This window comes from Canis lupus, chromosome 6 (genome assembly GCF_003254725.2).
Source record: "Canis lupus dingo isolate Sandy chromosome 6, ASM325472v2, whole genome shotgun sequence".
NCBI classification, from domain to species: domain Eukaryota; kingdom Metazoa; phylum Chordata; class Mammalia; order Carnivora; family Canidae; genus Canis; species Canis lupus.
This window is the reverse complement of record NC_064248.1, coordinates 47,006,236-47,032,771: the sequence shown is the minus strand read 5'-3', so window position 1 is coordinate 47,032,771 and position 26,536 is coordinate 47,006,236. Positions and strand designations below refer to the sequence as shown.

The window sequence follows — 26,536 nt, the reverse complement described above, 5'->3', positions numbered from 1 at the left end:
CTAGAATAATATAGAGGAATAATGATTATTTTAAACCTTTTAAAGGACTGTATTCACACTCTTGCTAACTTTCCTTTCTACTAGTTTCACCTTATGATAGTTAATGCCTGTTACATAAGTTTCTTCAACCTCAAATATATACAAATATATACACAAGCTTCTTAAGGATTTTGGTGCCTTTGCACTTATAAAAACTGTACTATAGATATATATGCAACTTGCTGTTCTCATTTTCACAATACACCTTTTGATTCTCCACTTCTATTTTTAAAATACAAAATACAAAATATGTATCTCCTGTTTTACCTAAGAATTATACACAGTTCTGCCTGTAAATGGCTTAAAGGTTAAACTCTTTAGATTTAGCACTCATCAAATATATGCAATCCCAGCCAATTCCACCTAGAAAAATCTGAAGTAAGTCTCTATCTTGGATATTGTGAGGACAAGTGTCATTTCTATCTCATGATATTTATTGTATTGAAAATGAGAAGTTTTCATAAACCCGATGAAATTATTCTTCGTTGTGTTTTTGAGCTTTTTCAGATTATTCTTTTCAAAACTCAAGGAGGAAAATTCCTTTATCTCATATTTTTGTAAAATGCAGGACCTAAGTTTTTTCTGTATCAGAAAAATGAGTTCCCTATTAAGTGACAGACAATTTCACATAGGTTGCTTATGGGGTCCTCTAGTAGAACATACACATATAAACAAGTGATGACAGGGCCTGGGCAGAGGGATACAAGATAACGTGTAATGCAGTTGCATCTCAGACTTCAGCCAATGCTCTTGGGAACTCTAGAGATGAGGTGGGCCTTTAAAGTTGTCCCAACTTGAGGCAGGGCCATTGTATCCCTTCATTAGGCAGCCATTGGCCATGGACTGCCCCTAGTCACCTGTGGTAAAGCAGCTCCTTGTAGCTGAGCACAACTCTTCTTGAGGGATTGAGCTCTGTGTGGTCAGTTGCTGTTATTTCCAGTAACTGCTGGATGGTCTTGAGGAAGGAGTTTAGGGAATCTACCAAAGCATCCATTGTGATAACCAATTGCAGAATGATAAATCATAAATTAAGGTTTATTTTGGTTTTTAGCCAGTCAAAGTAGATTGTGCTGGGGGAAAAAAAAAAAAAACTTATTTGGCCACAAATATATACATAATGAATGAACATGTGCATGTTGTATAAATGGTGTTATAATCCATCTACTTAAATATTCTGCTTAAAATAATCAGGTCACCCAAGTCAGTCCAGACATAGAGAACTATTTAGTGTTATTCAAAACCAGACTGCCAAAACTGTGAATGATGCTAACGGAACATCATTGATGATTTAAAATAAATAAAGTCCATACAATCATAAATCCTTTATTTTATATAATACTTTTTTCTTTGAGGTCCTTTTCTTTATGACTCTGAAAAGCAAGAAAAATAGTTTCCAATTGAGATGATTTGATCACAGTTCTTTCCGCACTAGGAATCTGTGTTAGCTCTTCTGGTTCCAAAGAACATTGGAACCAAAGAACATTGAAGCAGTTTGAGTAATTCAAATAATGGGAGTTCTATTATATAGATATATGTTGACATGAGAAAACAAATATTTCAGTCATGAGTTGAGGCTTCCCAGAACCCAGGAAAAGCTCAATTATACCTCTTGAGAAAAGTAACTATAGTGTAGTAACCATATACAGTAACTATAGTGCAGTCAAGCCCACCAAAAAGAAAAATGGGAAATGATTCATTCAAGATTCATTGAAGTCTTAGTAAACACAATCTCTTGAAATACCTTCAAAGCATGAGTTGCAGAACTCTGCCATTTTGGTGACACAGCTTCTCTCTCCTTCTTTCTATTTTTTTAAACTGTATGTTTCCACTCTGTGATCAATTTGATGACCCTCTCTCATCCTACCCTGGATCTCCATTCTGAATTCCCAAGAGTGAGTATATATATATACTTTTGCTTGACCACTGACTTGGAATCATATATCCTCATGTACTAGTGCAATAGGTTAGATTCTATTGGCCATGTCATCTTGCCTGTTCCAAACAGCTAAGATCAGGTTTATTATAGCATGGTTCAGAGCATGGCCACATATGCTAACAGAACAATCTGGAGATTTTCCATCAGTAGTGACCTATGGTCAGGGCAGTTTTAGGTAAAATAGATGAGAGATAGCAGATATCTCATGTTATGTGGATAGAAGGACATTTAATTACATTTACACATTTGAAAATGTGGTTCCTACATATCAGCTATTGCATAAATGCATGGATCTGCTCAAATACACATACATAAGTGTGCACACACACACAAACACACATACAAGCATATTAGAACATCCCTGAATAGGTTTTAAAATTCATTCATCACCTTTTTTTAAAAAAATTTTTTTAAATTTTTATTTATTTATGATAGTCACAGAGAGAGAGAGAGAGAGAGAGAGAGGCAGAGACACAGGCAGAGGGAGAAGCAGGCTCCATGCATCGGGAGCCCGACGTGGGATTCGATTCCGGGTCTCCAGGATCGCGACCTGGGCCAAAGGCAGGCGCTAAACCGCTGCGCCACCCAGGGATCCCTCATTCATCACCTTTAACAGTTTTGATTTCATGATAAGATACCTATAAGGAATGGCTAATGAGTTTTGAAGGAAAATAATCTGTGTATTACTGAATGGAAATTAGCAGGAGATTTTAATGAGAATAAAGCAGTTATTAACAATGGCATATTCTCAGAAGTGAGCTAGATACATTGTCAAGATAAAAGATTCTAGTTTGGACCTGAGGAAAATTTAGTTTTAAGCACCAATTTTAACAAAGAAGAACAGTATGCAGGGACCAGGGACACAGCAGATCATTACAGAGAGATTTTAAAAGCTTTGAAAGTTATTATCTAAAGCACATTTGTCCATTGTGTGGTTTTATCTAGGAAGTTTACAAAACCAACTTTTAGGAAAATCATTTTTGTGTACTTAGAGCAAATAAAATAGAATTTTGTACTGATGTGGAACTAGAGTTTATAAAGCTACTTTATTTGATCTTCAGGTAAACACTGAAAGGAAGGCAAGGCAAGGGGTCTTTGTGTTTTCATTTTTAAACCCACTGATATCAGCAAAAAATGAGAAGATGCTCATAACTGTTCAGTATATCAACAATAAGTAAAGAAGTCTGAGAGAATTCAGCAAAGTCACATGAGTGGTGAGGCCAGAAATAAAGCTTGTGTTTTCAAATGTGTGCTTTTGACTATTTTGAAAACCGATAGTCTATAATTGCAATTTATAATGGATTTTAAAGTGCAATATTAGAACGGAGTTTAAGCAAATTTTATATTGTAGTACTAGAATATCAGTTATGTTTTACAACAAATCTCTTTATGAATGGGATGTCTGAATTTACCTAAATGACATGTTTCAATTCAAACTGCCTATAAGTAGTGAAATGCTATGTGGGAATAAAAGGATAGATACAGACACTAGCTACATGTATTCAGTAGTCAAAATCCCATTTCATTTTACATGAGCCTCCAGGTATGGAAGTAGCTGTATGGTGGGAAAAAAAATTAATATGGGAAGGCCTCAGGGTATAAAAGCAGTGTGGGTCCAAACACTAACCTTTTGGAGGGCAACTGGGTGGCTCAGTCAGTTAAGCATCTGACTTTGGCTCAGGTTGTGATCTCGGGGTCCTGGGATAGTCCTGCATTGGGCTCCCTGCTCAGCGGGGAGTCTGCTTGTCTCTCTCCCCCTCCCATGGCTCCTGCTCCTTTGTTCTCTCTCTCTCTCTCTCAAATAAATAAATAAAGTATTTAAAACAACAACAAAAACCTAACCATTTTCAAGTAAAAATGTTATTACATAAGACAATATTTCTAAAGGTAAAACATGCATTTTCCATAAAAATGAAAGGAGTTTGTTTATATTTCATGCTCATATTTATATTATTATTATATTTATATTATTAAAAACAAAAAAAATCACATTGTTAAAAACTGTCGAGATCACATGAAAAGTCCACAAGTGGTGTAGGCCCAAATCCCATGTCAGTGTTTCTTAAAGTATGACCCAGATATGTCCTACACCAAAATCTGTACAAGCACCTGCTATAATGAGCACTACTGGGCCTTCCACAAACCTATCAGTATGGGATCTCTGAGGATAAAGTGCAGAAACCTATATTTTTTAAGTGATCCAGTTAATCCTTAAAGACTAAATTTGAGACTTTTTAACCCTGGGGACTCCTGCTTTATTTGCCCCAAATGATGATTTCAACACATTTGCCATGCTAGGGCCAACCATTTAAAAGACAAAATCAGGGGCACCTGAATGGCTCAGTGCTTAAGTGTCTACCTTCAGTTCAGGTTGTGATCCCAGGGTCCTGGGGTCCTGGGATCAAGTCCCGTATGGGGTTCCCCACAGGGGAGCCTGCTTCTGTCTCTTCCTATGTCTCTGCTTCTCTCGATCTCGATAAATAAAGACAAAATCAATGATACTGAAGAGAAATTTTATAATGTCATTTGTTTTACCACAGAAATCGCTACTAACTGTCCTGACCAATGTCTTCAGTATACAACAATGATATACAACAATGATTCCCTATTGCTGCCAATTAGGAATTTCTTAGCATTTAATAAGCTAGCTTTGAGAAACTATTTTTAAAAGAGCCACCTTCTTCTTTTTAAAGAATAGCTAAAACATATTTTGAACATATTAGACACATTTTATAAAAGGATTTGTCTCACTGAATTTATTATTTCTAAATCTTTATCAGAAAAAGTGAACATAGCATCATTGTTGATTCTCAAAGAAATCAAACCACATTTATGTAGATTATAAAATAAATTTGAACACAATAATATAGAAAAGCAACTTAGAAATATATCATTTTCTGAATTGTATAAAAATAAAGGATCGATTTTCAAAAATTGCTATTATTTTTATGTGTTATAATTTGCAGTAAATATAACTTTAAGCATTATGTCTGGATTTGACAAGATTTTCACAATGCACACGTACTGCCTTTAAATAAAGTTAAATACAATTATATTTTAAAAATATTATTTACAGGGATGCTTGGGTGGCTCAGCAGTTGAGCATCTGCCTTCAGACCAGGGCATGATTCTGCAGTCCCCGGATGGAGTCCCACATCGGGCTCCCTGCATGGGGCCTGCTTCTCCCTCTGCCTATGCCTCTGCTTTTCTCTCTCTATCTCTCATGAATAAATAAATGAAATATTTAAAAAATAAAATAATAAAATATTATTTACAGTTCATTTGTATGCATTAGCAACAAAAGACTATTTGCTTGATTAATTATGTATCTTTTACATTCAATCAATATGTATTGAGATGTACTGACTCCCAGGATTTATGGTTGGTTCATGGATGGAGTAATTAATAAGATAGTCATAGCTTATAGTCTAGTGGGAAAATATAGGCAATTAAAACAAGCAATGGTTGTCTGCATGAGGACTTTTTAAAAAAATTTATTTGTTTATTCATGAGAGACACAGAAAGAGTGGCAGAGACACAGGCAGAGGGAGAAGCAGGCTTCATGCAGAGAGCCCGTTGCGGGACTCGATCTGAAATCCCAGGATCATGACCCCAGCCAAAGGCAGGTGCCCAACCGCTGAGCCACCCAGGCATCCCTGCATGAGGACTTATGAGAATATGTTTAAGAACATAAAATAAAAACTCTGAACCCAGACAGAAGGAATTAGGGAATACTTCTGGGAGGTAGAAGCCACTTAATTGAGAGTCTAAATGTTAGTAGATGATAGGTGAAAATAGAAATGAAGATATCAGTATGGTGCTTTGGGAATCTAAAAGCAATTTAATACCTCTAGTGTTTATAGTGAATGCATAGGTCTGTGTATACCTAAGAGTAAATAGCAATATCTCTGTAAGTAGGAAAGGGTAAGATATGAAATCAGTAATGTAATCAGGGCTTAGATAATGAAGGAACCTGCAAACTATGCTCTTATATTTAGATTCTATTTTTTTAAGGTTTTAAGTAATCTCAATACCCAGTGTGGGGCTCGAACCTACAATGCCGAGATCAAGAGTCGCATAGTCCACCAACTCGGCCAGCCAGGCACCCTTGGAGTCTATTTTAAATAAAATAAGAATCAACAAACAGGTTTTAATTTTTAAAAATGACATCAGATTTTTGTTTTTAAAGAGTGGTGCAACTCTGCTATAAAAATTAGCTGGAGGAGACAAGACGGGAGTTAATAAAACAAGTTAGGAAACTGTTAGAGTACCTAGATGAGAGATGATAGTGTTTGGGAGTAACATAGTAGCAATGAAAATGAAGAATGGCAAGACTAGTTAATTATTTGGATTTGAGGATGAAAGAAAAATGAGCAGTCAAAATTAGGTCTTTATTTCTGGCTTTGGAAATGCCAGATGTTAATGTTATTTGCAGAAGTAGAGAACATAGAAGAGTCATTTGGTAGGTGGCGGAGTAAGGAGAAGGTGAAAAGTTCAGTTTGGAACATACTACGCAGAGGCAACTGTGAGATATTCAAGAAGAAATATTCAGAAGGCATTTGGATGTTTAGGTCTGGGTTACAGCATGGATATGGGAGGCACCATGACATCAGATGGAGATTAAGGACAGGCAAATTGATTTAATCTTCTAGCAAAATATATAGAGGAGATGGAGAAGGTGCCAAAGATACAGCTCTGAGATGCCCAAAACAAATTCAGTTTTAAGGGAAACTGAGACAGCAACCACAAAGACAGGAGATACATTAGACAAGCCTGCTAAAGCAGAATAAGTTGATTTAAGAAAGAAATTATTAAATTGTTAAATACTATTATATGAGTAAGAATAAAGAATTAAAGATTCCATTGGTTTTAGCAACAACAAAGTCATCATTTACCTTGATGAGAACAATTTTATTCATATGATAGAAAGGGAAGCAAATTATCCTGGTCAAGAGTGGAAAGTAAGGTTGTGGAAAGAAAGCAAAGATTACACTTTTAAAAAATATGGCTGTGAAGAGAAAGAGAACCATAATGCACCAAAATATGTGTTTGTATATATGTGTGTGTGTGTGTCTGATATATTTTTTTAAATAGGAGCTTGAATGCCTAAGGATGAACAGAAGCATAAAGGTAGAATTTAAAAAATAGAATGAGAAAGAATGGCTAAATTAGATATTAATTTGCTTGAAATGTTGAAATACAATGACTAAAATTAAATTTAGAAAAGGTAATTTCTTTTTACAAAACATATAATATGAGGTTAAATTCACAGTGACAGTTTTTATACATAGGAGGAAAAACACTTTCTTGTCAGAGTAAATATCTATGAATAGTTGTATCTATCACAGCCGTCCTGAAAAAATGGGAGCGAGTAAGTATATGATTAATTTAGGGAACCAACATAAAATAAATACCCCCTCAAAAATCTTACCCATTAACCCACAAATAATACATTATTTGCAGACCAATGATTGGTCCGGGGAAATAATAAAGATAGTATAAAAATTTACATAAGTTGCGGCACCCGAGTCGCTCAGCTGTTGAACGTCTGCCTTTGGCTCAGGTCGTGATCCTGGAGTCCTGGGATCGAGTCCTGCATCTGCTTCTCCCTCTGCCTATGTCTCTGCCTCTCTGTGTCTCTCATGAATAAATAAATAATTTTTTTTTTTAATTTACGTAAGTTTTAAGATTTTTCCTCCACTTTTTTTTTTTTACTTATTGTAATTACATATAATCTTACAGCAACATCCGTATCCTTAGCCTCACTTCATTCCTCTTCTCCTGATAAAACCTCTTTGGCTAAAGTCCCATAGAATTTTTCATACTTTCCTTTAGGCTCATTTATACTGTGGTTTTGCTAATAAATAGTTCATTCACTAACCTACAACACAGCAGTCAGTTCAAAATAATTTGTATTTCTTCTTGAATGTAAACAATATGCATATGGAGCTTTCGATATGAGGTGAGCAATAAAAGTAACTTGGCAAGCCAGTTATTTCTAAAAGTCTAATTTCAAATATAAAAAACAAACTCTAATCAACTGTAATCTTTGGAATTTTTAATCAGTTTATTAATTAATATGCATATGTGAATACTCGTAGCTACTATGAAGGTATGTTTGATAATAAGAGGATAAAAACTGCAAATACTTTACCATTGTATCAGTGAACAAAAAATTAGAAAATGACTAATATATTGTATTTCCTATAGTAATCTCAAATTCTGCAAAACAGATCCAAAGTAGAAAGTGAAGAAACATCATGTTAAACAAACTTCCCCAACCTGCTTAGAAACACTAAAATAAATAAAAATAATGAATCCTTTTGTGGCTTGGAATCCTATTTTCCAGAAGTAATCTTCATTGAAAGCAATGGACATACTAACACTACCAAAACAGTGCCAATAAGTTGAATTTCTCATATGCACTTTTCAAAGTTACCTAATTTATTTTGTCTTTTCCCATTGCTTCTTTAAAAAATCTTCCACAAAATGTGTCAACCTGTTTTAATTTAATTTTATTTATTTATTCATGAGAAGCATACACACACACACACACACACACACACGCACACACAGAGAGAGAGAGAGAGAGAAGCATAGACACAGGCAGAAGGAGAAGCAGGCTCCATGCAGGGAGCCTAACATGGGACTTGACCCCGGGTCTCCAGGATCATGCCCTGGGCTGAAGGCAGCACTAAACTGCTGAGCCACCCAGACTGCCCTGTCAACCTGTTTTTTTAACTGAAGACAAGCTTTGGAATTAAGAAAAGATCTTTTTGGTGATTCCTTCCTTCTTCTTTATAATATTCTGAGTAAAATAGAAGAGTTATAATTCTCTTTCAATAGAGCTGATCTTTATTCATGCTAAATAAATTCCTGCTGTGTGTAAAATTTTGGTAAAGATACTAGAATCTCAGCTTAATGTGGGCAGGTGTCTTTTGGTTCCGCTGTTTTATTTATAATTAAATAAATAAATAAATAAATAAATAAATACCGTTTAAATGAATGAATAAGCTTCATTAATTAATCCTCACAAATATAACTTTAGCCCTAGCTTCAATTTTATAAAATAAAAAAAAAAATTAAAGGTCTGGGCAAAAAGATTTGGAAAGACTCCAAGTCAGTACATAATACTACAACACAGTTGATACTTAAACGCAGGTCTTCTGAAATTAACTTGTGAGCTTCAATGTCATCAGCATTTTAACTACGATCACATGACCTACATATATTACCTCATTTAACTCTGATAATACTTTGTGAGGTAAGTTTTATTACCATTTTTTAGTATGAGAAAATTAATGTTCAGAGATTGCACAACTCAATAAGTGATCAATTGGGGAATCAAACTTAGCTCTATCAAACTCCAAAAACTACAATTTGGGATGTGTCTGAATGATTTGGACATTTGGTTTCAAGTTAAAAAAATCTTGTTATAGGAGGCAACTATCCCCTTTGCCTTATATTTTGCTATGTTGATAAATCATATTTTACTATCTGATGTTTTCTTATAATTAATAAGGTTCAGTTTATGACTGACTACTTTTGAGTTAAAGGCTCTTAAGTTCTAGTGATGTAATGAAGAAAAAATATGTTGATTTTTATAACTTTTAATTCTCTATGGTATTTCTTATCTTTTTTTGAATGATGAAAATAGTATTGAACTAAAAAGAAACCTAAAAAGAGACATTTTTTTGCACATTGCTGTAAGAATTTTGTGGCTGATTTCACAGCTGCTAGCTCCTGACCTCTTAAATTTTGTTTTCTCAGCTTTATTTTCTCCCAGGAGAAAAAAAAATATAAGGCAGGAAAGAGACTTCTAAAAGAAAGCCTATCTTAGAACTTATCAACTGAACAACACCTACATTTGAGCAGAAGTCCAAAAATTAGGTGAATGCCACATTACTCATTACCCACCCACGAGGGTCAAGCCCTCTAGAGCCCAACCCTAGAAAAGTGGGTCGGTGCGGGAGGGACCTGAAAAGTGACTTATTTTCTACTGTCTCTTTCTCCAAAAGAAGGCCCTAGCATGTGGGTAGTCCTTTGTCCAGGGCAAATGCTGGAATTAGAAAAGTGTTGTTAGCACCATATCTTACCACTCTGGCTACTCTGACTTTGTCAATGACACATCATTACAATAAAGAGGAAATAAAATCTAAGAAAAAAAGGAGGAAAGAAGAAAGACAGGAAAGAGAAAGAAAAGAAAGAAAGAAAGAAAGAAGAAAGAAAGAAAGAAAGAAAGAAAGAAAGAAAGAAAGAAAGAAGAAAAGAAGAAGAAAGAAAGAAAGAAAGAAAGAAAGAAAGAAAGAAAGAAAGAAAGAAAGAAAGAAAGAAAGAAAGAAAGAAAGAAAGAAAGAAAGAAAGAAGAAAGAAAGAAAGACAGCAAATCTGAATAATTGAACTCACTGATTTTAATGTTGAATTGTTTAATTTACAGGATTATTGAGATCATTAAAAGAAGAAAAACAACATATTTCAATCTGGGGTGGATAAGGCATAATGCACTTTTCCATCCCCTTGCTAGCTTGGCTTGTAAATTTGATTGTATTTATGCCTGCAGAGGTTTCCTAGACTTTGTGGATAGGGCCTATAAAGAGCTATGGGAGAGGTCTTTGTGCCTCCGAAATGTATGTATTGGGATTTTGGATTTTCAGAGAGAGGTAGAATTTTGAGGATATTTAAGGGGTTTGAGTACTGCTTGCTTTCATTCTTTTTCTAGGTTAGTCTTTCTTTCTTTCTTTCTTTCTTTCTTTCTTTCTTTCTTTCTTCTCTCTCTCTCTCTCTCTCTCTTTCTTTCTTTCTTTCTTTCTTTCTTTCTTTCTTTCTTTCTCTTCTTTCTTTCTTTTGTTTTCTTCCTTTCTTTCTTTTTTTTTTTTTCCATAGAAGATGCAATTTCCTTTTAGAAGTTAACTTGAATTTTTTTTGCAGGCTGAGTCTTAGTAACCTAATACAGGAAGAATTTGGAAAACTAATACGGAAGTAAAGAAGCCTCAATAATTTTGTTAATTTAGCACTCTGAAATAGTTTCTAAGTATCCGAGGATCTTAATAAGAGAAATTATGTAAAAATGTAAACTCTTAAAGTCTCTTGATTTAAAATATCATTGTTTCGAGACCAAGATTGGAGACTGGGCATACTTATTTTCTTCTCCCCTCAAAGCCCTTTAAAATGCTAAGAAAGAAAAAAATAAATTAAAATAATAAAATAAATAAATAAAATAAAATAAAATGCTATGAAAGTAGGGTCAGCCCCGGTGGCTCAGCAGCTTAGCGCCACCTTCAGCCCAGGGCGTGATCCTGGAGACCCGGGATGGGGTCCCATGTCGGGCTCCCTGCATGGAGCCTGCTTCTCCCTCGCCTGTCTCTGCCTCTGTGTGTGTGTGTCTCTCATGAATAAATAAATAAAATCCTTAAAAAAATAAAATGCTAAGAAAGTAAAAAAAAAATGCTAAGAAAGTATATTGAAGTGGTAATTATTAGGGGATTGCTCATCTTATTTAATTATTATTTCTCAAAGCATTGTCAGAAGGCCACTTGGGAGCACCTCCCAGAGAAGCATTCAAGAGCTAGGTGGTATAGATAAAACAAAGGAGTACTGAATTACATAGGGTAATTAAATGAAGGATTGGTTATAGAGCAAATAAGACTACCTATCTCTATGTCTCCCAGCACAGCCTCGAGAATTGGTTTCTGAGCAAAGGGAGAAATTGTCCTGCCTGGTGGGAGAGGGGTAGATTTAAGGAGAATAGAGTTTTGAGGTAATTCTAGATTACCACAAAAAAGAGCAGAAAGGAAGGAATAGATAGGAAAGCTCTAACCATGCTCTCCTTACTTTTGCAATAAATGAGAGCCTGAGCCTGTCCAACCTTCCCCAACCAAGGCCAGAAAGAAAAGCTTGCTTCTTGACAAGATCCATGCACTTACAGAGCCCGGAGTTCAGCTTTCTCATTCAGTATCTTTGTGTGGGGACAGAGATAAGGAGGTGAGTGGGACATTTATTTGTAATTTATTTAATAAATAAATATTTACTAAGTGTTTAATATGCATGGGATAGTATGCCACATGGTGGGAATCTTATAGTAAAGAGTGCAAAGATACTGCTTTTCAGACTAAACAGTACATTCTGGTAAGGAAACACATATTAAATGAATAAACCCAACTTTTATACTCCAATTACATATTGCTAAGTGAGAGAAAGAAAAATAAACTAGGAGATGGATCCTATCAATGAAATGGCACTGTGGTGAGGGGGAGTGTAGTCAGGAAAGGCTTCTTGAGGAGATAATATTGAAAAAAAAACAAAAAACAAAACAAAAAAAAATGAAGGAGAGAGCCATGCAGATAAAGAACATTCTAGTCCAAGGAAAACTGTTAGTGTAAAGGCTCTGAAGCAAGAATGAGAAGAGTGTGTGTGTGTGTGTGTGTGTGTGTGTGTGTGTGTGTACAAGGATCAACAAGGCCAATGTACGAGCAGTTAGTGCCATGAACAACTACATTAGAAACTCATGAAAACTTCCTGTTCTCCTCAGTATCATCCCTGGGTGGCTCAGTGGGTTAAGTGTCTGCCTTTTGTTCAGGTCATAATCCTAGGGTCCTGGGATCGAGCTTCGCATTAGGTTCCCTGCTTAACAGGGAGCCTGCTTCTCCCTCTCCCTCTACCTGCTGCTCCCCCTACTTGTGCTCTCTCTGTCAAATAAGCAAATAAAATCTCAAAAAACAAACAAACAAAACCCACAGTCATCTGTTATATATCAATTTGAATAATCAAGCAAGGATCAAAAGATCCTTAACAAAATCAAAATTGTTTTGAATAGAAAGACCAAGATGAAGGAACATCTAAACCCTGATGGATAAAGGGGTTATATAAAGGGAAATGGATTCTTAGAGTTTTAAATTTTAATTGAGATGCTAAAATAGCCATAAATTAATAATAGGTAACTATTAAAAAGAGACCAGATGGACTTCTTAGAAATAAAACCAATGTGGGGCCATGAGCAAACAGTCAAGAAAGAATTCTTGAAATGTTTTCAGTGCAAAAAAAGATGTTTTTATTATAGCAGGGGACAGGACCCGTGGGCAGAAAGAGCTGAACTTTTGCTGTATGAAGTTGGTGCTCATATGCTTAGTGTTTATGAGGAAGGACATGTAGGGAGTATTAGATCACAAATGTCTCCTTCAAGTTTCTACTTGTAAAACTACTTTTGCAATATTTCTCTGGTGCTTTTCATTCAATTTGATATTAACTATCAGTGAGATATATAGTCAGTCATGACACTCTTTCAGAATGTAGCAACCTGTAGATATTTGATCCTTATTAGAATTATACAGGCTATAGTTCAGCCTTCTGGGCTAAAGGTGAACATTTTTGTGCTTCTATCCCTCATCAAAACTATAGAAATATGGCTTTTACCGTTTGTACTTATAACCCTACTATCTATAGAATTATAAATATTCTTTTTTATGAAGTACGAGTAGTGAAATATTCATAGAAGCTAATCAGAGTGGACTGATCTGAGCCAAAAATATACAGAGTGAGTTTCAAAAGAAAAAGATCAGAGTAGTGTTGTTTTTTCTTCCTGTTGAGCTGATAAGTTTTAAGGTGCATCTGTCACACACTCACTTGAATTAGGACCATGATTAGAAATTAGATTTTCATATTTAAAAGCCAACCCAGCTTCTTAGTTTTATTCCAGTGATTCACATACTGTATTTGAAAACAAAAGCAACAGTGTCCAAATGTAAGCATTTAGACTCATTTTTAGTATTTGAGATTTTTAACAAAATTATCAGAAAAAAATCTCCTTTTAATCTGAAAACTAATGACCATTCTAGAGGAGTAGAGGAGGATGACACAGGAGAAGCACCTAGGGCAAATAAAAAATATTGCTAAATTAATATTTTATATTTAAATTATTCTTGAAGACTATCCCCAGATTTGTCTGGCTCATTCATTCTGGAGTGACTTTGCTTTCCTTTTACTTTTTTCATTGATTAGCCATATTTTACCTCATCTTCAAAAACTAGAGCAAATTTTATTTGCATGCAATTCTTGCATGAAGCTCTCTTAGACCACGTAGATTTTTTTCTTTTATTATGTCAAAGTTTGTGATTAAGGTTATGAATTTGTCCATTTTGTAATACGCCATCAGATTTCACACTTAAGAATAGGCATAGGTAGGATAGACAGGAGTTACTTTTTGGCCACAAATTATTTGCCACAATGCTGAAATTATGTCAATAGAAATGTGTTCTACTGGGGGACTTGTGGGTGGAGCAGTTGGTTGGGCATCTGACTCTTGGTTTCTGTTCAGGTCATGATCTCAAGGTCATAAGTTCAAGGCCCAAGTCCCAAGTCGGCTCCAAGCTCAGTAAGGAGTCTGCTAAAATTTCTCTCTCCCCCTCACTCTGTCCCTCCCCACACTTGCGTCTACATACTCTCTCTCTAGAATAAATAAATTTAAAAAAATGTGTTCTACTGAAATAAACATTATTTCCTTCAGTCAGTTCAATTAAAATGCAAATACCACCTGATTGTATAGTATATCTTTCATGTCTTGCCACTGTCTAATCAGACTGCTTTCCTCAATAATAGTAAAAGCAATTAAAGAATGCACACAGTTTTAAGGTATTTGTTAGCCTAGGAATATTTATCAGTGAAGAACAGAAAGGAAAAACTTTGAATTAGTAGATAAAAATACCAAAAAAGGATTTATGTACACCTGTGTCAGACCACTTCCCACAAAATTTTCCAAGTGGGAATTTTAATTTCTTACACTGGTCTATAATTTTATCATCCTTATGTCTATTGTGCCTAACAAAATTGCAACTTTTTTTAAGGGAAAAACTACCATAAGCCAAATAGTGTTTCTATAAGTACTTAGACATGTAAGAAATCAGAATAATGCTTGTTATTTTTTAAATATTTTGCTTATTTTTACTTTTCTACAATATGATTAATAAAATAATGTGAACAATAAGGTATATAATTATCTATAATCAGCATTGCTACAAATTTTATAATAAATTATCGCTACCATGTGATTTAGTCTACTCAGGCTGCCATAATAAAATACTGCAGACTAGGTCCCTCAAACAACAGAAATTTATTTCTCATAGTTCTGGACGCTGGAAAGCCAAGATCATGGTGCTAATCCATCCATTTCCTGGTGAAAACTCTTCCTGGCTTATAGACAGCTGCCTTCTTCTTGCTTCCTCATATGCCAATTTTGCTGTGTGTATGTATGTGTGTGTGTGAGAGAGAGAGACAGAGACACAGAGAGTCACACATACACATGCACAGAGTGAAAGAGAGAACTCCCTCCTTGGTGTCTAGTGTCTTTGAACAAAATGAAACAAAACAAAACACTAATTCTATTGGATCAGAGCTTCACTCTTATGAGCTCATTTAATCTTAATTACTTCCATAAAGTCCTATCTCCAAATATTGTCACTTTGCTGATTAGATTTTCAACATATAATTCTGGAGGGACAAAAAATATTCAGTCAATAACACTATGTAAATGTTGGACAAAACTTAGGGATAGTCAAATGTTCTTTGAGTAACAGGTATTAAACAATTCATCCCAAGGTCCAATAAAGATACTGCTAAAACTAATATGTCTTTTTTAAAAGATGTATTTACTATAGAGAGAGAGAGAAGGAAAGAGTGAGAATGCAAGTGCAAGTGGGGGAGGGTCAGAGGGAGAGAATCTTCTACCAGACAACCTACTGAGCATGGAGCTAGTCTTAGGGCTCAATCTCAAAACCCAGGAGATCACAACCTGAGAAAACCAAGAGTAGGTCACTCTACCAACTGAGCCACCCAGGCGCCCCATAAAATTAATATTTCTTATTAAAATTATTAACATTTAACAGACGTTTGATGCTGCTATGTCTCTTGGTATCTTTTGCAGTTATGGAGAAAAATGAGAAGAATACTATATGGTTACATCAATCATTAGCATTTTAAATAATATTTTGGAGAATATAATGACTACTCATAAAGTAATGGATCCCAAAAGGGATTCTATATCAAACATAGATTAAATAGGCTAAGTCTAATAACTCTTATCTTAATCTATTTTGGCAACATACCCAGTCAATTTGTTTGTTTGTTTGGAGAGAGAGAGAGAAAGAGGGAGGGTGAGTTAGTGGGCGGGGGATAGGAGGAGAAAGAGAATCTTAGGCAGGCTCCTTGCCCTGCACAGAGCTTGACTCGGGGCTTGATCTCATGACCCTGAGATCATGGCCTGAGCTGAAATCAAGAGTCTGATACTTAATCAACTGAGCCACCCAGATGCCCTTTTATCCAATTAATTTTAAGTTAATTTTTCTGTAGGGGTTAGAAAAAAGACATTCTAAACCCTAGTTCTCCCATTGTGCATGACATAGGAGCAATCCAGAGTTCCCAATGAATCACACTGTGAAACACAGAGATATCTGAGAGTTTAAAGGAGGTTGGCCCACCATGGAACCTCTATATTAAATGATAACCTTGCAATAGAAACTGTTGAGTATGCAGCTGAGTTCAGAGCATCCCTGGGATAAGGTCTAGTTAATCAGGAAGAGGGAGGGATTTATGGGACACCCATGACAAGAGCACAGACCATACATTTCACCAACTTCAAATCAGATCAGATAATAAAATGAGTTAGTCCCATCTCTTTTCCTAGGCAAGAGAAGAGATTAATGCATTTAAAGCATCACAAGAACTCTAGAGAGTAATTAAAATTATCTTTCCCAAATCAAGATGGGGAAACAGAAATTCAGAAAGATTAATTAACTTGGCCATAGTCATACAGCAAATAATTAATAAAAGATTCCAGCATATTCAAAAATAGTACTTAATTTTCTTATTTCACTTACATCTGTGTTCCACCTCTCATATGAGACTCTTACTGTATATCCCTATTTTATGACATTTTTGATGTAATCAAATCTAGAAATTAATCATGTTTAATTATTCTTGAAGAAGTCAAAAAGCATTTTCAGAGGCAGTATGTTTAAGGTAACTCTTAAAGAATAAGTGTTTAAGGATTATACAAGAAGGAAAATGTTCTAGGAAATCAAGGAAATGTGCTATTTAAAGTCCTTTCACTGGACAATTATGACTTAAATTTTAAAAGCTAATTAAAAGTGTTTTCTTAGTATTATAGATACATAACAATATTCCAGATAAAATCCTAAAAAAAGTAATTTTAGTACACTTAACATTTTCAAAGTTGTCTCTTTTTTGTTTTTTGAGGAGAGGATACAATTTATTTTTGTAATAGATAATTTATTCAATATTGCTTATATTGTAACTTTTATTTTTAATTAATTTTATCCATTAGTGATGCTATCAACATATTTTGACAAAACTGTTTTGTTTTTTGTTTTTTGTTTTTTTTGACAGAACTGTTTTGAATGCATTCCTCTTACGTGAATAGTCTAATTTATTAGTTTCATAGACTCCCTGCTGAAATATCAATGGGATTTTAAAATTTAAATAAACCATCCTGTCTTGTCGCTGAAAAAAATATATATAATTAAGCTGTTTTTCATGAATTTTATTCAGTGACTATTGAGTTACTTACTTTCCTCAAATGATATATAAATCTAAATGCTTCCATTTACTCTTAATGCTTTAATTAAGCATGCCAACTGCTGTGGCATTTTACACATGCCCAAATAGGTTAGTATCTTAAATAACTCAATGTTCTTGTGCAAATACAGTTGTTTTTTGCTGCATTTGCTTTCTTTACAGTTCAGACTTGCAGAACTTAAGGTGAAGTCAGGAAGATGAGTTTTCAGAAATATTTGGAGTAAATAATTATGCCAAACAAAAACCCTTAAAGATAAGCTCTCTTAGCTACACAAAAGTCTTTGAGAAATTGGAAAAGATTTGTTTGGAATCAAGGAAAGAAAGTAGAACTCTGAGAACAATAACCACATTCACAATTTCCAAGTATTAAATAATGTAATTAAATATCTATTCAAAGAGGAGTAGGGAATGTGAGCTAATTAATGATGGTAAATGGAAATATCTGATCATATTTGGATACAAATTAAGAAATTTGAGTAGAAAGATAACAAAACCAAAAAGTAAAGCTTAAGTAGTATATAATAAAAAGCAATCCTTTACTAATAGAATTAACTTCAAAAAAAAAAGAAAAAATAATTTCTCTTCCTATTTCAAATATAATGCAAAGTAAAGGCTTTGTAGACATTAACTGGCAGCATGACTTCTGCTATTTCAGATTAATGGCTGACTTGTAGTGATCCGCGATCCATCATTTACATATGTGATATTCAAGTTGAAATGTACTTTTTTAACACATGAGCAAATTGAAGTCTAGACTGGCTAACATACAAATACATATTCAAGACCTCAGGGTTTAGACCTTCAAATTGTTTTCATTCAGTGACCTTCTTTTTTAATTCATTCTTCCAGAACCTATGTTCTAACTACAGCAACAGACACTAAATAATTATTACTAAATGACATAAATATTTTGATAGAGGTGACTTTTAGCACAAGGATTTTCATTTAGCTGAGTCTTAAAAGGTAAAAAGATATTAGCCTTGAAAAGGTGGGGGAAGGTATAGCATTAATAAAAATATAGAAGTGGAAAAAATAAGCTCTCTTTAGAGAATCACAGGAGTATAAAAAGTACATTAGGGGAGACCATTTTGTTCTTTATACCTTTGTTAAGCCACTGCACAACGGAAATGGAGGGTTTTGATATTGTAAAGTGGAAAAGACATGACAGCATGTTTTTCATAGCACCAATGAGACATATCCACTAAATAACATTTTCAGTTTGATTGACTCATGTGACAAGTATATTTACATCCCAACACATGGGCCAAAAAACTAGTAATATATAAAATGTGCCCTTGTGCATATATTGTCTATTTCAACATTGGAGTGAAACAACTGTAAGTCAAGCAACTAGAACCAAAAACTGAGACTCTAGTAAATCTAGACCCTAGGTACACTCCTTAGGCTGCATAACAGAATTCTAGTGGTGACCCTCAGACTTCTCTTTTACGTATATATTCTATTGACTTGTCATCACTTTTAACTAATAATTTACTTCTTTACCATCCCAAGTCCTTAATCGGGTTTTGTAGTTCTTTTAACAGAAGCATGAAAGGTAGTCAGGAAAGGAAGAGAGCCCCCTGCAAAGGTAGCAGCCTTCTGGGTAAATGTGCAGAGCACTTGGAATCATCATTCATTTGGATGTCCTGGTCTTCTGGGAAATTTTGAAAAGGTTCATGAACAGAATCCTCCATAACTTCTCAAATTTGAGGTGATGCAGGAAGAGAATAGTCTATTTAAATGACACTTTCACCTATTTTCTGTTCCTTTACCCGAATGAGGCCCTAAATTTGTAATATTATTATATTTAGGCCCTTATAGCATATGATCTTGTCAAAAGTTCAGAAATAACAGAAGTAAAACCTATGAGTCACTGAAGAAGTAATTAGTAAAAGTTTATTATACGTATGCCAAAAAGACATTTTGCAAATTGGGAGCATTCAAACCAAAACATGGAATGAAGCTAAGGTATATATTGTTATAAAGGGTATATAAATATAGCAGTGATTGCTTATTCTTCACAGTGATTGATCATAATATTAGAATTTTCTTGAATGATGGGAAATTGGTCAATGGCTACCTCATATCAACCTTTGGAAACAGTTTTAAGTTTTGCTTGTGATTTTCAGAGCCATAAGCCAAAAGTGACTCAGGTCAAGTTAGCCCTTCAAGCTAAGCTAAATTAAGCTTTGTTTGTCTGACCAAACTGTTTTTTTTTTTTTTTCATTTGTTTTTTGTTTTGTTTTGGTTTGGTTTTATCTTAATTTTAACACCTTCTAGGCAATACTAAGAGAGACGGAAGTTGGAGCACCTTGGTGGCTCAGGAATGGCTTAGATCATGATCCCAGGGACCTGGGATCAAGCCCCACATTGTGGCTCCCTGCTCAGCAGGGAGTCTGCTTCTCCCTCTCCCTCTGCACCTCTCTCCACACCCTTCCCCTGCTCATATGTGCTTTCTCTCAAATAAATAAATAAAATCCTTTAAAAAGAGAGAGAGAGAGAGAGACATAAATCAAAAGCCCAGAGGTTGAATGCTAGAATGGCTTATTAGAATAGGGACTGATTTTTTCCATACAGAGTCAACATGTACTTACTGAACATCTTTGTACAAGAAAGCTTTCAAAGTTCTATACATACATCCTTTCTCTCATGGAACTTATATCTTATTAGTATATATTAAAATTAAGAAAATTCCCCAGAGTAGTTTCACAAGCTCATAATGGCATCCAGAGATATAGAGTAATTGCAGGCAGTTCAACCTCACTTCAACAAAGCTCTCTTTCTGAAAGATTTCCTCAAAAGTTTTGGCTGAATATTGCCCATCATGGTAAACTTCCAATAATGCACCAACCCCTTCCTATTTTACACTAGCCCAGCTTATTATCATATCTTAGAAAAAGCAGGACTTGTCACCAGGGTAAAATTTGTCTTTTAACAAGTGGATTCTAAGAGCAGACCTCAACTGATGCAAACTTCTCTATAAAGGTGGTTCTAGTATTACAGGAGTCTGAACTTCTTGATACCAGAAATGCCTTAGCCTGCTATCATGGCAGTCTTTCAAAACCTTAGATGAACTATTTATTTTGCAGTCCTCACCACTGTTAAACTCTTCTTGGGGTAGGGATTGTGTCTTAACACCTCTGAGCTTAGCACAAAATAGTTGCTCAATAAATATTTGTTTAACTAGTTTGAGGGAACTATTATACATAATGTACCACTATTATAAAACATCATCAATAATACTCATCAATAATAAAACTACTTCAATAATACTCATCAATAACTATTACAAATAATGTACCACTATTATAAACCATTATCAATAATACTCATGCTGGTGAAAGATTATGATTAATCTAAATGTTCACTAAACAAATTATCACATAGTCACTAAAAATAAGTGTGTGTGTATAAAATACACATGCATTATTATGTGTCTATATATGTATAGTAATATATATGATACTTTGATATAATTTTTCCTGAAACACCAGTATATGAATTATGTACAAAGTATTATACCAAGCACTTCAATTTTTTAAAGCCTAGGTGTAAAGCTAAAGGTTAAAAAAAGTTATACTATTACTGATCATAGTTGGGTAGTGAGATGATAGAAGATGCTGTTTTATTTTTTCATTAACTTACTCTGCTAAAAAATACTAACAATTTTTCTTTAATTTCTATAAATTTTATAAAGTGGAAACATAAAAAAATTAAAATTTTTGTTGTTTTAATGCCAACATATATCACATTTATTTATTTTGCAGCCTGGTATCACTGGCTTATTTGTCACTAAAATATTGTTAAATAATTTATTTAATATTCTAGTAATTTAGGTCAAGTAGAAACGAAAGAGGAAGGAAAAAGTAGAAGTGGTAGAGAAGGTATTTACAATGTATTAGTGTCTCATAACAAAATCAAAAGCCTTTAAAATATTCAGCTAATTAGCAAATTTGTATAGCATTCTCAGAAACATAAAAAAAACGAAAAGAAATATTCCTTATAAAATATGCTCTGTATTATGTTTTATGATATTACTTCCTTAACACTCAAAATGTTCAAAATGTTTTCACTTTCTCTTATTGCTTTTGTAAATTTGATATTGTGCCAAAAGGAACATCTTCCAGCTGAACAAATAGATTTCTTCTTAGTTCAATGGAGCATTGAAATGTACACTGCAAATAATTTGAAAATAATTTACAGTTCTGGCCCAAACACCAAATAAAGGGTTGTGGGTTTTTTGTTTGTTTGTTTGTTTGTTTGTTTGTTTGTTTTTAACACTGCCAGTTCCCCTATACCTGGTTAATCACTTTTTTGAAAGATGTACGACTGCATTAATGGTTCCCCATTGCTTTCAGTACACATAAAGTAAGGAAAGATTAATTTGATTTTTGATTTTTTTTTTTGGCTACTTTGTAAAGAAATTAAGCTTTGGGTGGGGTCATTATTATTCTTGCACTTTGTTCCATTCTAGAATGGGAAATCACTTAAAGATATAATCACTAGTGTCTCCTGTTTCAACCTTAAGCCTCAAAAATGGTTCTGTTCGGTAATATATAATCTTTCACATGGTTTAAAAAACAGGTCTAGCTAAACAAAACAAAACAAAAAAAGCTTGCCAGAAGTACATCTGGAAACAATGTTAAAGACATGGAATTCTATATATAGAATCTTATAGGAGAGATATGTTTTTAAATAAAAAATCATACCTTCAATCTATTGTTTCATTTGAGAATCAATATTAACTTTTCAATGTTCAGTAACAGTTTAATATCAATCATAATTTTGGGGGAAGAAGATACTGTCGTTGTGTACTCGAGCTAATTACAGTGATGGATTTTGGATTTCATTTCTTGGTATCATCTAGTTAAGAAAGAGTAAATGCAGAATGTCAGTTTATGGAAATCGTGTACATAACAGAATGAGGTTTCTCGGTATGTTCCTACTGTAGCCAGTTGAAATGCTTCCATTCCTCCCCTTGAGTGTAATAAGAGAACGCTTTTTGGGCTTTGAGGCTGCAAATGCAAACCTCTTCAGTTGTATCTTTAAAAACAACTATCAAATAACTCTTTGGTATGCTCCATTTTTTTTCTCTTCTACTCAGAATTTGTCCTTTTCTTGTATCTTTTTATTTAGTTTGGCCTTCAGCCCAATATCTGTCTCCTCAGCTGGTACCAATTTGACTCAGGTTCTCCAGGACAGTATGTGCTTCGATAAGCCAGCTGGCCACAGAAATCTGATTTTGACAATTACCGACATGATCAGTTCCTACCCGACTCATTCCAAATGCACAGACTTGCCCGCACCTGGCACATGCATATTGATGATGCTTTCTTTTTTTGTGGAGGGCATTCTCTTCTGATGATGGAAAGAGAGAAATCCCTGAAAATCTCAATCTGTGAGGACCCAAAAACGTAAAAGTCTGTTCTGGTTGCCAAACAACATAAAAACAATAAACAAAGAGTTGCGATAGAAATGAAATAAAAGTGAAAAAGGTCACCTACCAGTTAAGCTTTCTGTCCATCTGTCTCTGCCACCTTGCTATCACAGAACGAGGTCTCCTTCCTCCAAAGGCTTTTCCTATTCAATCGACTCCATACATGATACTCTGTTGTCTTAAATTTCTCTCTCAATTGAAATTGCCCCTGCAATGTTAATATTTAGATATTCTTCAGTCTCTCCCATTAAATAAGAAAAAGAAAATCTTTAATGATGCCACATCTCCATCTAAATAATAGTATCTCTTCTTTCTTAATCACAATTCAGTTTTTTTTAGAGATTTACCTATATTCATTCTACTGAATTATCTTCAAATCACCTATCAATCCTCAGGTTGGAATGCTGTCAGGTGCAAATAACAAAAACAAAGTTGCTCAAACAATAAGCGTTTTTAATATCTCAGCTAAACTACGTCCATAGTTGAATGATTCTAGAATTGGTAGATCCAGTTGCTTAGTAATATCATCAAGTCTTTGGTTCTACTTCTTGTGATTCTCCTTGCCTTTGCCTAATGGTCAAGAGAGTCTACAGTTCAAAGCATCAGGTCCCTATAAATTAATGTTCAAACAGGAAAGAAGGGCAGGAATTCTCCATAGGAATTTCTTTTTCTTTCTTTCTTTTTTTTAATCAAGAGAATTCTTCCCAGAACATTTCTCCCAGGACATTTACTAGTACATTTAATTGATAAAAACTTTGTTACGTATTATCCACCCTAAACCAATCACCCAGAAGGAAAATAACACAACTTTCAGCTTTTCAGTAAAACTAAGTCCCTGAAAAAAACAAAACAAAACAAAACAAAACAAACAAAACTAAGTGCCTGATATTTTCACTTAAATGTCCCAAATTTAACATCAAAAGTAGAACCCATTTTACCTTTGATCTCTGTCTGTATGCCCTATCTCAATGAATGACACCTGCATATATTGAGTTCCTGAGATAAAAATCTGTACCTCACCACCAACATTCAATTAGACACAAAATTGTAGATTCTGTTCTTAGTATTTCTTCAGTTCATTTACTTCTTTCCATCTTAACACCGCTAATTTGGTTTAGGCAAATTTCATGTCTTGGATTACTATAGCTTGATGACCTGATTTCCTGCTTATCATTTTGCCCATGTTATACCTTCCACTCATCCCTCAGGAATCCTTTTAAAAAACAAAGTGGATCATATCATATCTTTCTCCACTATTGTACCTTCTTTGTATAGAGAATGATTTCCCAGATCCCAATCCCATCAGACCTGGCTAACTCCTCCTTCAAGACTTAGCTCAAAAGATTTTCTAAGGGGGATCCCTGCATGGCTCAGTGGTTCGGTGCCTGCCTTCGGCCCAGGGCATGATCCTGGGGTCCTGGGATTGAGTCCCACATCAGGCTTCCTGCATGGAGATCGCTTCTCCCTCTGCCTGTCTCTCTCTCTCTCTCTCTCTCTCTCTCTCTGTCTCTCATAAATAAATAAAAGAAATCTTAAAAAAAAAAAAAAAAAAGACTTTCTAAGGTCTCCCAATTTTTTCCCAGTCTAGTGTAAGTACGCATTCTCTGTGCCTTCACTATCTTAAAACTTCATATTTTGCCTTGTCATTATCTATGTTCTCATCATTTTTGCTTATTGACTATAAGCTTCTTGAGGCAAGAGTTGTGGTATCCTCTGAACCAAGACAGTGCCTAGAGCATAAAGAGTACTTAATAAAAGTTTTTAAATACACTGTGTGAATATGCCAAGTTTTTTTGATGCAAAATTGAATTATATAGTCCATAATGAATACTTTCCTATCTATAAGGCCTCTCACAAAAATGGAAAAATTAAGTTGCATTAAATTATATGCTATATTGAAAATAATAAAATTGGTACTTTCAGGAAAGTCTGGAGTATGTTAAAAAAACAAAAGCTATACCATAATAAATTATTCTGGAATTACTTCTGCCATTTTCCTAACTTTTCTTCTCTAAAACTAAACTCAAGCCACTAAATTTAATTAATGTTTTTTAGCTTTATTTCACTTTAAATGTTTATTTTTTTACTTTATTTCCACTTTTTGCTTCTATGGGTTAGCCCACTCTTATTTGTCAAGTACCTTCACCAGAGATTTGTAATTCTGCTTAGTATATAATTAAGTAGGCCTGGGCCCAAGGCTGGAGACCACGATAAATAATTCAATAGATTGAAAAAGTAATACAAGAACAGTCAGTATGAAAGATCCCTCCCTAGAAACAAAAACAGGTTAACACTACCTTATGGTAAAATACTTTAGCATAAAAAGAGGATTAAGGAGGATGCCTGAGTGGCTCAGTGGTTGAGTGGCTGCCTTCTGCTCAGGGCATGATCCCAGAGTCCCAGATGAGTCTTGCATCAGGTTCAGCACAGGGAGCCTGCTTCTCCCTCGCCTCCCTCCCTTCTGTCTCTGCCTCTGTGTGTGTCTCATGAATAAATAAATAAAATCTTTAAAAAAGGGGCGGGGGGATTAAGGGTATCTTATATTTATTTTACTTTTTTATTTAAATTCATTTAGCCAACATATAGTAGTAGCTCATTAGTCTCAGATGTAGTGTTCAACAATTAAGGGTATCTTTTATATAAAAATTTATTGAGTATTTTAAATAAGCATTTATATTGAAAAAATAATTATGTTGATTAGATTTATGCTCTATCACTTTTTTTTTAAAGATTTGATTTATTTATTCACGAGAGACACACAGAGAGAGAGGCAGAGACACAGGCAGAGGGAGAAGCAGGCTTCATACAGGGAGCCTGATGCGGGACTCAATCCCAGGTCTCTAGGGTCACACCCTGAGCCAAAGGTAGATGCTCAACCGCTGAGCCACAGAGGCGTCCCTCTATGGCTCTTTTTTGATGGTTGCAAGAGAAAAGAGTTTTTATTAGTTAATCAACTTATATATAGATATAATCAACAAATATAAATTAGTTGCCTATTATATGATCCAAGCAGTATGTTAAAATATTAATTGTATAAAGATAGTCTAGCTGGAAGAAAAATAAATATAAGTATAAACATAAAATAAATACAAACAAAAATAAGTATTTACAGTGTAATATAATAGTAGTACTGGCATTGGAATTATATGTTGCCACCAACTTCTATAGAGAAAATCTTAGCTTCATTAATAATCCATTATGGGTCTGTTATTTTTAAAAATGTATTTACCATCAGTACTATTTCTTTAAATAATGGAGTTCAAAAGTTTACTATTAACTATATGAATTATTACAGTTTAAATTAGCCTAAACTTTCTTTTTTTGGAAATTTGAACTACCTATATCAATAATATTTGTTGTTGCCACATCAAGTCTCAATTATGCACCAGGCAAAGTGTTTAATACTCCAACTTGTATGGTCTAATTTAATCCTTAAACTCATCCTGGGAGAAGGTTATTGTCCTTCCTATTTTACATATAAAAAACCAAGGCTCTGTGAGACTAAATTTAATAGCTTAAGGGTGCTTCAAATGACAAGTATC

At 34.3% G+C, this 26,536-nt stretch overlaps 1 long non-coding RNA gene across 1 annotated transcript; it reads right to left on the bottom strand.

The window, feature by feature from the left end:
* Positions 1–455: 455 nt before the first annotated feature.
* On the bottom strand, positions 456–23,484 carry LOC112679099 (uncharacterized). The gene is made up of 4 exons (XR_003148109.3): positions 23,342–23,484; positions 23,062–23,202; positions 22,267–22,420; positions 456–1,109 (listed from the first exon to the last, which is right to left on the bottom strand). It is a non-coding gene; the product is annotated as an uncharacterized LOC112679099 (long non-coding RNA).
* Positions 23,485–26,536: the final 3,052 nt, after the last annotated feature.